The sequence below is a fragment of the Vulpes lagopus genome, chromosome 1 (genome assembly GCF_018345385.1).
Source record: "Vulpes lagopus strain Blue_001 chromosome 1, ASM1834538v1, whole genome shotgun sequence".
Lineage (NCBI taxonomy): Eukaryota > Metazoa > Chordata > Mammalia > Carnivora > Canidae > Vulpes > Vulpes lagopus.
Window position 1 is genome coordinate 183101634 of NC_054824.1, and position 8174 is coordinate 183109807.

Genomic DNA, 8174 nt, shown 5'->3' on the forward strand with positions numbered 1-8174 from the left:
GCCTTGCAGCTCTCCTCCTGGGCCCGCAGCTCTCCTCCTGGGCCGCAGCTCTCCCCCTGGGCCGCAGCTCTCCCCCTGGGCCGCAGCTCTCCTCCTGGGCCGCGCAGCTCTCCTCCTGGGCCGCGCAGCTCTCCCCCTGGGCCGCAGCTCTCCCCCTGGGCCGCGCAGCTCTCCCCCTGGGCCGCAGCTCTCCCCCTGGGCCGCAGCTCTCCCCCTGGGCCGCAGCTCTCCCCCTGGGCCGCAGCTCTCCTCCTGGGCCGCGCAGCTCTCCCCCTGGGCCGCAGCTCTCCCCCTGGGCCGCAGCTCTCCCCCTGGGCCGCAGCTCTCCCCCTGGGCCGCAGCTCTCCTCCTGGCCCGCAGCTCTCCTCCTGGCCCGCAGCTCTCCCCCTGGGCCGCAGCTCTCCCCCTGGGCCGCGCAGCTCTCCCCCTGGGCCGCAGCTCTCCCCCTGGGCCGCAGCTCTCCCCCTGGGCCGCAGCTCTCCCCCTGGGCCGCAGCTCTCCCCCTGGGCCTTGCAGCTCTCCTCCTGGGCCCGCAGCTCTCCCCCTGGGCCGCAGCTCTCCCCCTGGGCCGCAGCTCTCCTCCTGGGCCTTGCAGCTCTCCTCCTGGGCCCGCAGCTCTCCTCCTGGGCCTCAGCTCTCCCCCTGGGCCGCAGCTCTCCTCCTGGGCCGCGCAGCTCTCCCCCTGGGCCGCAGCTCTCCCCCTGGGCCGCAGCTCTCCCCCTGGGCCGCAGCTCTCCTCCTGGGCCGCGCAGCTCTCCAACTGGGCCGCGCAACTCTCCCCCTGGGCCGCAGCTCTCCTCCTGGGCCGCAGCTCTCCCCCTGGGCCGCAGCTCTCCTCCTGGGCCGCGCAGCTCTCCCCCTGGGCCGCAGCTCTCCTCCTAGGCCCACAGCTCTCCCCCCGGGCCCGCAGCTCTCCCCCTGGGCCGCAGCTCTCCTCCTGGGCCGCAGCTCTCCAACTGGGCCGCGCAGCTCTCCCCCTGGGCCCGCAGCTCTCCTCCTGGGCCCGCAGCTCTCCCCCTGGGCCGCAGCTCTCCCCCTGGGCCAGGCCAGCAGCGGCCACCCAAGGCCATGCAGCTCTCTGATGCCTCAGCCGCAGGCTCCAAGCTGCTTTCAACTACTGCTCCAGGCTTCATTTGGTCTCCAGAATCCCATTCACCTGCTTGGTAAAGGAGGTAAATTTGCTGTTAAGAGTCTTGAACTCCTTCTTCTCCTATGTGTGCACAGCCTGGATCTTGGGGTCTGCCTCCAGCTTAAGGGGGCTCAGCAGGCTTTGGGGCACTAAGAGAGCTGCAGTGCCCCCCCCCCATCGTGTAGTCCCCAATCACACCCACGGTACCAGGTGCCCCAGAAGCGGCCGCTGCCCACCAAGGAGAAGACCTGAAAGCTGATGCAGACACCAGGCCTACTCATGTACAAGCTTCTGCTGAAGGCCCAGGGGCCACGGGTGGATGCCTTGTAGGACCTCTGGGTCACCCTGATGGACCTTCTGGAGGCTGCAGTGGGCAAACCAGAGATTGAAGATGGAGCCAAGAAGCTGCTTCTGGGCCTGGTGTTCACTCTCTTTATGATATGTATGGTATACATTTTGATCTCAGGAAAATAAGAATTTTCAAAATAGATCCACCAAATACTCGAAAGTCAATGCCCTAATAATTGGCATAAAGTATTCCAAATAGACTGTCCACCTTCATAAAACAATTGCCAAGTCCTTCTCTTGATTTTTACTGAATCAGACTGGCCTAAATGTTACATCAAATTATTAAATCAAAGCAAACTCATGGGGTGACTAAGTAGCTCAGTCACTTGAGCCTCCATTAGGCTACCACTCTTGACTTCTCAGGTCATGATTTCACTGTGGTAAGATGGAGCCCCACCTGGGGCTCTGGCTCAGCAGGGAGTCTGCTTGAGATTTTCTCTCTGTCCCTCTCCTTTTGTCTCTCCTTCACTCTCTTTCTCTCTGAAATAAATAAATAAATCTAAAAAACAACAAAAAGGTAAATTTAATATTGATAATCATCAATAATAACATACCCAGGGGTACACAGAATAATAAGCACAATTCCTGACTTTATCTGGTTTAACATCCAGCTGTGATGAAAGAATAAACACATTAAAAATGTTTAAGGTGTGCCTGAGAGCTCAGTCAGTTAAGTGGGTGGGGCTCTTGATTTCCACTCAGGTCATGATCTTGTGGTCAGGGGGTGAGTCCTGCCTTGGCTCCCTGCTTAACTGGGAATCTACCTGAGATTCTCTCTCTCCCTTTCCCTCTGCCCCTTCCCTTGCTCACCCCCACTTGTTCTCTCTCTCTCTCTCTCTCTCTCTCTCTCTCTCTCTCTCTCAAATAAGTAAATAAATCTTTTTCCAGAGAAGTAAAAACAATTTTTTTAAATTATAAGGTAATATAAATTTCAGATAGTACACACTACCATATATAGCATTTTAACTCATTCCTGTATTCAGGAAACCCATTTCATAAGTCATACCAACAAAGACAACAAAATGGTGAAAATTCATTTCCCTCAAGGATGGTAATCCTTGAAAAGTCACAATTTATAGTGTCCAAACCATGAAACAACAGGTTTTTCTTATTGGAATTAGCCCATGGATACATAGGAATATTGTTGTAGGCTCAGTGTCTAGGAGAATGATCAGGCTGTAGTAAATCCCTGTTCTCTTTCTATTGTCCTCGCCATCTGCCATTTATGTACAGTCTCAAACATAAGCATATTGGGCAACTCTTAGCCTTCAAAAAAAAAAATCTCATTTCTGTGAACATTTTTGAGTTTTTCAAGAATCTTTCTATATAAGTCTTGAGGGGTAAACGCAAGTTGGTTTTAATTGTTTTTATTCTTAATCATCTTCTGATCCCAATATGGCCTCTGTAGACTCAAAATATTTAAAGTCTAAGTTGTTTGTTTCAAATCAATCCAACTTTGGATTGTTCAATATCAGTTATCAGAGAACAAGAAATATTTTAAAACACAGTTTTCTCTGGGTATTAAAAATATATTTTATGGGCACGTGGGTGACTTAATCAGTGTCTGTTTCTTGATTTCAGCTCAGGTCATGATCTTGAGGTCTTGAAATTGAGCCCCAGGTCAGCTCAACACTCAGTGCAGAGTCTACTTGTCCCTCTGCCTCCCTCTGCTTTTTCTCTCACACACACGCATGCGCACTCTCTCTCTCTTTCAAATATATAAATAAATAAATAAATAATAAATAAAATCATTAAAAGTATGTATTTTAATCATCAAAATTTATTCCTAAATTCTTATAATAACTGTTACAAGCCAAAAGACCAGTTGGCAGAACAGGTATTTAAATTGTGATTTAGGGGATCCCTGGGTGGCGCAGTGGTTTAGTGCCTGCCTTTGGCCCAGGGCGCGATCCTGGAGACCCGGGATCGAATCCCACATCGGGCTCCCGGTGTATGGAGCCTGCTTCTCCCTCTGCCTGTGTCTCTGCCTCTCTCTCTCTCTCTCTCTGTGACTATCATAGATAAATTAATTTAAAAAAAAAATTTAAAAAAAAAAATAAATAAATTGTGATTTATTGTTTTAATTCAACAAATGTGTGTAATAATAATAATAGTTCATGGTAAATAAGTGTCTATGTGCCAGGCCTTGCACAAAGCTCTATCTGAATTAGGGCTTAGCTATTCAAATCAATAAATGCTTCTCGAGGGACGCTTGGGTGGCTCAGGGTTTGAGCACCTGCCTTTGGTCAGGGCATGATCCTGAAGACCTGGGATTGAGTCCCACATTGGGCTCCATGCAGGGAGTCTGCTTCTCTCTCTGCCTGTGTCTCTGCCTCTCTGTGTATGTGTCTCTCATGGATAAATGAATAAAACCTTTTAAATAAATACATACATACACACACACATATACTTCTTGGGTACCTGGTATGCGCAAAGCACTGTCCTAAGCATTTGGAAATCTATAAAGATGTCAACACAAACAATCTTATCCTTTCTTTATGCTACAAGATAGTATAGAGCTATTAGGTATCACAGAAGAAACACAATTGCTTTGGTAGCTCAAAAACAGGAGTGAGTCTATCTCTAGAGGAATCTGGAAAGGCTTCATGAGCAGATGTGAGCACATGGTGGCTTGAAAACCCAGAAAGTCCCTCCCCCTCCTGTCCTCCACACACAAACCACAGGGGCTGACCCATGGGCTTTAAGCAGAGACACCATTGCCCCAGAACACAACCCACACAACTCCACCCCCACCCACACAGTTCTAATCTCCATTGCCCTGTGCATATGCTCTTTTCAACTCAGACTTTGTGTTTCAGTCCTGCTTGGTGGTGGTATCACCTGCTCATGAATTGGTTTGTGGTCACAGCCCATTCTAACCTCAGCATTCCCACCCCCACCCCCTGGAAAGATGTTAAGACCCAACAGATCATGTCCATGTAGCCCTTTAAGCTTTACAAAGTATCATCCTACATAAGGAAATGTATGGAGATTTAAAGGTATGTCATTATGTCACTGAAACCAGGTCATAACAAATAAAGATAGCAAAAACTAGGGGCTTGTATTTGGCAGGAGTTATGAACATGCAAGCCATTTGTGGGAAATAGCTTGGGCACTTAATGACACCCCTGACTTCAACCCACCCGTATTTTTTCAATTTACATTTTGTAAGATGATCTATAATGACATGCCATCAAAAAATAAATACTTCCACAGGAATCAGGAGAATTTTCCAAGGCCCCGTCCAAACCGCTCTGTACACATTCATAATGTGAATAACAGAATTCCTTTTCTTCTGTCAGTCACTGGGTTTGTTTTCTTTTTGTGGCCAGCAGAAGCTCCCAAAGAGATAGCTCAGAAAATATCATGCACAGGGAGCTAATTGGAATGGACTTTGCTACTCCTTGGCTTGTTTGAAGAAGCCAATCTCAAGCAAATTTCAGAGAATAGGGAGTGAATTCACAAGCCTCGTGTCATAATTCCCTCTACACCATTCCCAACCCCTCCTCTTCTGGGCATGGTCGCCTCAGAGGGAAATAAAACCACAGCTGGGCCTTAGTGGTGGGCACTGTAGGTCTGTAATGAAAATATTCTTTCCTCATTATTACTTCAGGAGACCAAGGAGTCCAATGGCGAGAACAGTGATTTTCAAGCAGAAAGATGGAGATCTGATCTGCCATTGAATTACCATTAGTGCTCACCTCGGTCAAGCCTCTGGTTTCTTCTGCTGTAAAAGGGTAGGGAGTAAACCAAACGTTCTCGGAGATCCCCCATAATTTTGACATTTTCTGACTAGATTGCTCTCCATCCTAGACAAGCTGGTTTTCCACACTACCCATCAAGTTATACAAAGGAAGGAATTCTTAAAAGTGACAGAACTCAGATTTCAGTTCAAAATTGTTATTAAAATTTAGAACAGCTCTCCGTGAACTGAGATAAAGCAAGCACCACCTCTCAGTTTGATAGGAACAAAGTGACTCCCTCCATGATAAACTCAAATCAAAAGCATAAAATTTTTTTAAGTTAAATTTAAAGCTTCTTGGCCAATCCTGTTCCTGCATTGGGGCCCCTGGCTGGCTCAGTCAGTAGGGCCTGCAACTCTTGATCTTGGGGCTGTAGGGTTGAGCCCCACATTGGGTATAGAGATTACTTAAAAAATTTTAATCTTCAAATTCCTGTTACTATATTATTGAGTCGTTCAAACACTTAAAAAATAAAATGTGTTGATGAGATCCCAGATAAAGATGCCTACTGCATAAAGACAGGCGGTGCCACTCCTTCCCATTTATTCTCCGCTGGCATTTACAGGCGGGCCCACCTGTACCCAGCCAGAAACATACCCCCGGAGACTTTATCTTTGCCCCGACTTTATTTTCTTCTTTAGTACTTATCATCATCTAACATAAGACATATTTTATTTACTTAACTCATTCTCTCCTTCTAGGAAAGCAGAGTTTTGTCTATTTTATTCATTACTGTATTTGTTACATTTAGAAGAGTACCTAGCACTGGATGGACAGATAGTAAGCACTCAACATTAATTTGCTGAATGCATAAATAAATATTATAAATATTATTGAGTGTCTTTCGATATAACAGCTGCCACTTTTAAATGAGTGGCACCTGGGGCAGCCCCGGTGGCTCAGTGGTTTAGCACCTGCCTTCAGCCCTGGCATGATCCTGGAAACCTGGGATCGAGTCCCATGTCGGGCTCCCTCCATGGAGCCTGCTTCTCCCTCTGCCTGTGTCTCTGCCTCTCTCTCTCTCTCTCTCTGTGTGTGTGTCTCTCATGAATAAATAATAAAATCTTTAAAAATAAATAAATAAATAAATAAATAAATAAATAAAAAACCTGATACATGAATTTGTTATCAATGGTCACAGGTTTCCTCTGGAAGGTCAATAGTAAGAGATTAGGAGTGCAAGAGATGTATTGGTGAGTAACACCCATACAGGAAGAAAATCAGAGGAAGCCAGATGGGCAGAGCTGAATGTCAGACTGAGACATACACTTAACAATGTCTCCGCCAGCCCAGCAGGGAGTATAGAGCAAAGATTTCCCAGTAAAGGGGCTGCATGTTGGGCAAAATTGTTGGACCTCCTATGCCTTGCTTAGACATTGGTGGAGATCCCTCCAAGAAGAGTATGACCTCAGCTTGAAAGCTGAGGCCAGGGGCAGTTGGGTGGCTCAGGGTTGAGCATCTGTCTTTGGCTCAGTTCATGACCCCAGGATCCTGGGATCCATCCCCCCAAACAGCTCCATGCTCAGTGAGGAGCCTCCTTCTCCCTCCCCTTCTGCTTCCCCTCAGCTCATGCTCCCTCTCATTCTCTCTCAAATAAATAAAAATCTTTTTTTTTAATGGGCTCCAAAAATAGTTTAAGCTTTAATAACATCAGTAATAGTATATATTAAGACAAGATGTATTAATATACTATCAACAATTTATAATGCCAATATTTATCAATAACATCATGTATTAAGTGTATTTCTCCCAAGGTGACTATTGTTAAGGAGAGGGTATTCATTATTTGAATACATCAGTTCTGGCATATTTGGTTTTCAAAAACTTATATTTTTAAATTTTATTTATTTATTCCCGAGAGACACAGAAAGAGAGGCAGAGATACAGGCAGAGAGAGGAGAAGAAGGCTCCCTGCAAAGAGACCGATGTGGGACTCGATCCTGGGAATCCAGGATCACGCCCTGGGCCAAAGGCAGACGCTCAACTGTTTAGCCACCCAGGCATCCTTGGTTTTCAAAAACTTATAACCATATGACTTTGGAATCATTACTCCTACATATACAGGATATTGATTTCTTTTTTCATTTTATTAACATCAGTTTTCAGGATTTTTTTTTCAAATTTATTTATTCATGAGAGACACAGGCAGAGGGAGAAGCAGGCTCCCTGTGGGGAGCTCGACGTGGGACTCAATCCCGGATCCCAGGATCATGACCTGAGTGGAAGGCAGGTGCTCAACCACTGAGCAAGGCACCCAGGTGTCACAATTTCTAGGATTTCTAAATGGACTACTTTTTTTTTTTTAAGATTTTATTTACTTATTCATGAGAGACACAGAGAGGCAGAGACACAGGCAGAGGGAGAAGCAGGCTCCATGCAGTGAGCCCGATGTGGGGACTCAATCTTTAAAGATTTTAAAGATCCCGGGTCTCCAGGATCACACCCTGGGCCAAGGGCAGCGCTAAACCCCTGAGCCACCTGGGCTGCCCTAAATGGACTACTTTTGACTTAATATTTGTCTTTTAACAAATTGTATAGGAATAGTAAGAGGTAAATTATTGTCCTAATATGCTAATATAATCTAATTTTTTTAATATAATCTAATTTGAACTCATGCAACCAAGACTCTGCAAAATGTCAATGACTTCACGGCATTTTGGTAAAATGAGTAAAATGAACAAATTCCATTAGATATAATGCAAAGAAAATGCTTTAGTTTTTTGCTTTTACCATTTCGTGTGTATATTCTAATTGCAAACGATACATTTTAAAATGAGATTTGAGGGATGCCTGGGTGGCTCAGCGGTTGAGTGGTGGTCTCTGGTCAGCGCGTGACCCGGGGTCCCAGATCGAGTCCTACATTGGGCTCCCCGCAGGGAGCCTGCTTCTCCCTCTGCCTGTGTCTCTGCCTCTCTCTCTCTGTGTGTGACTATCATGAATAAATAAATAATAAA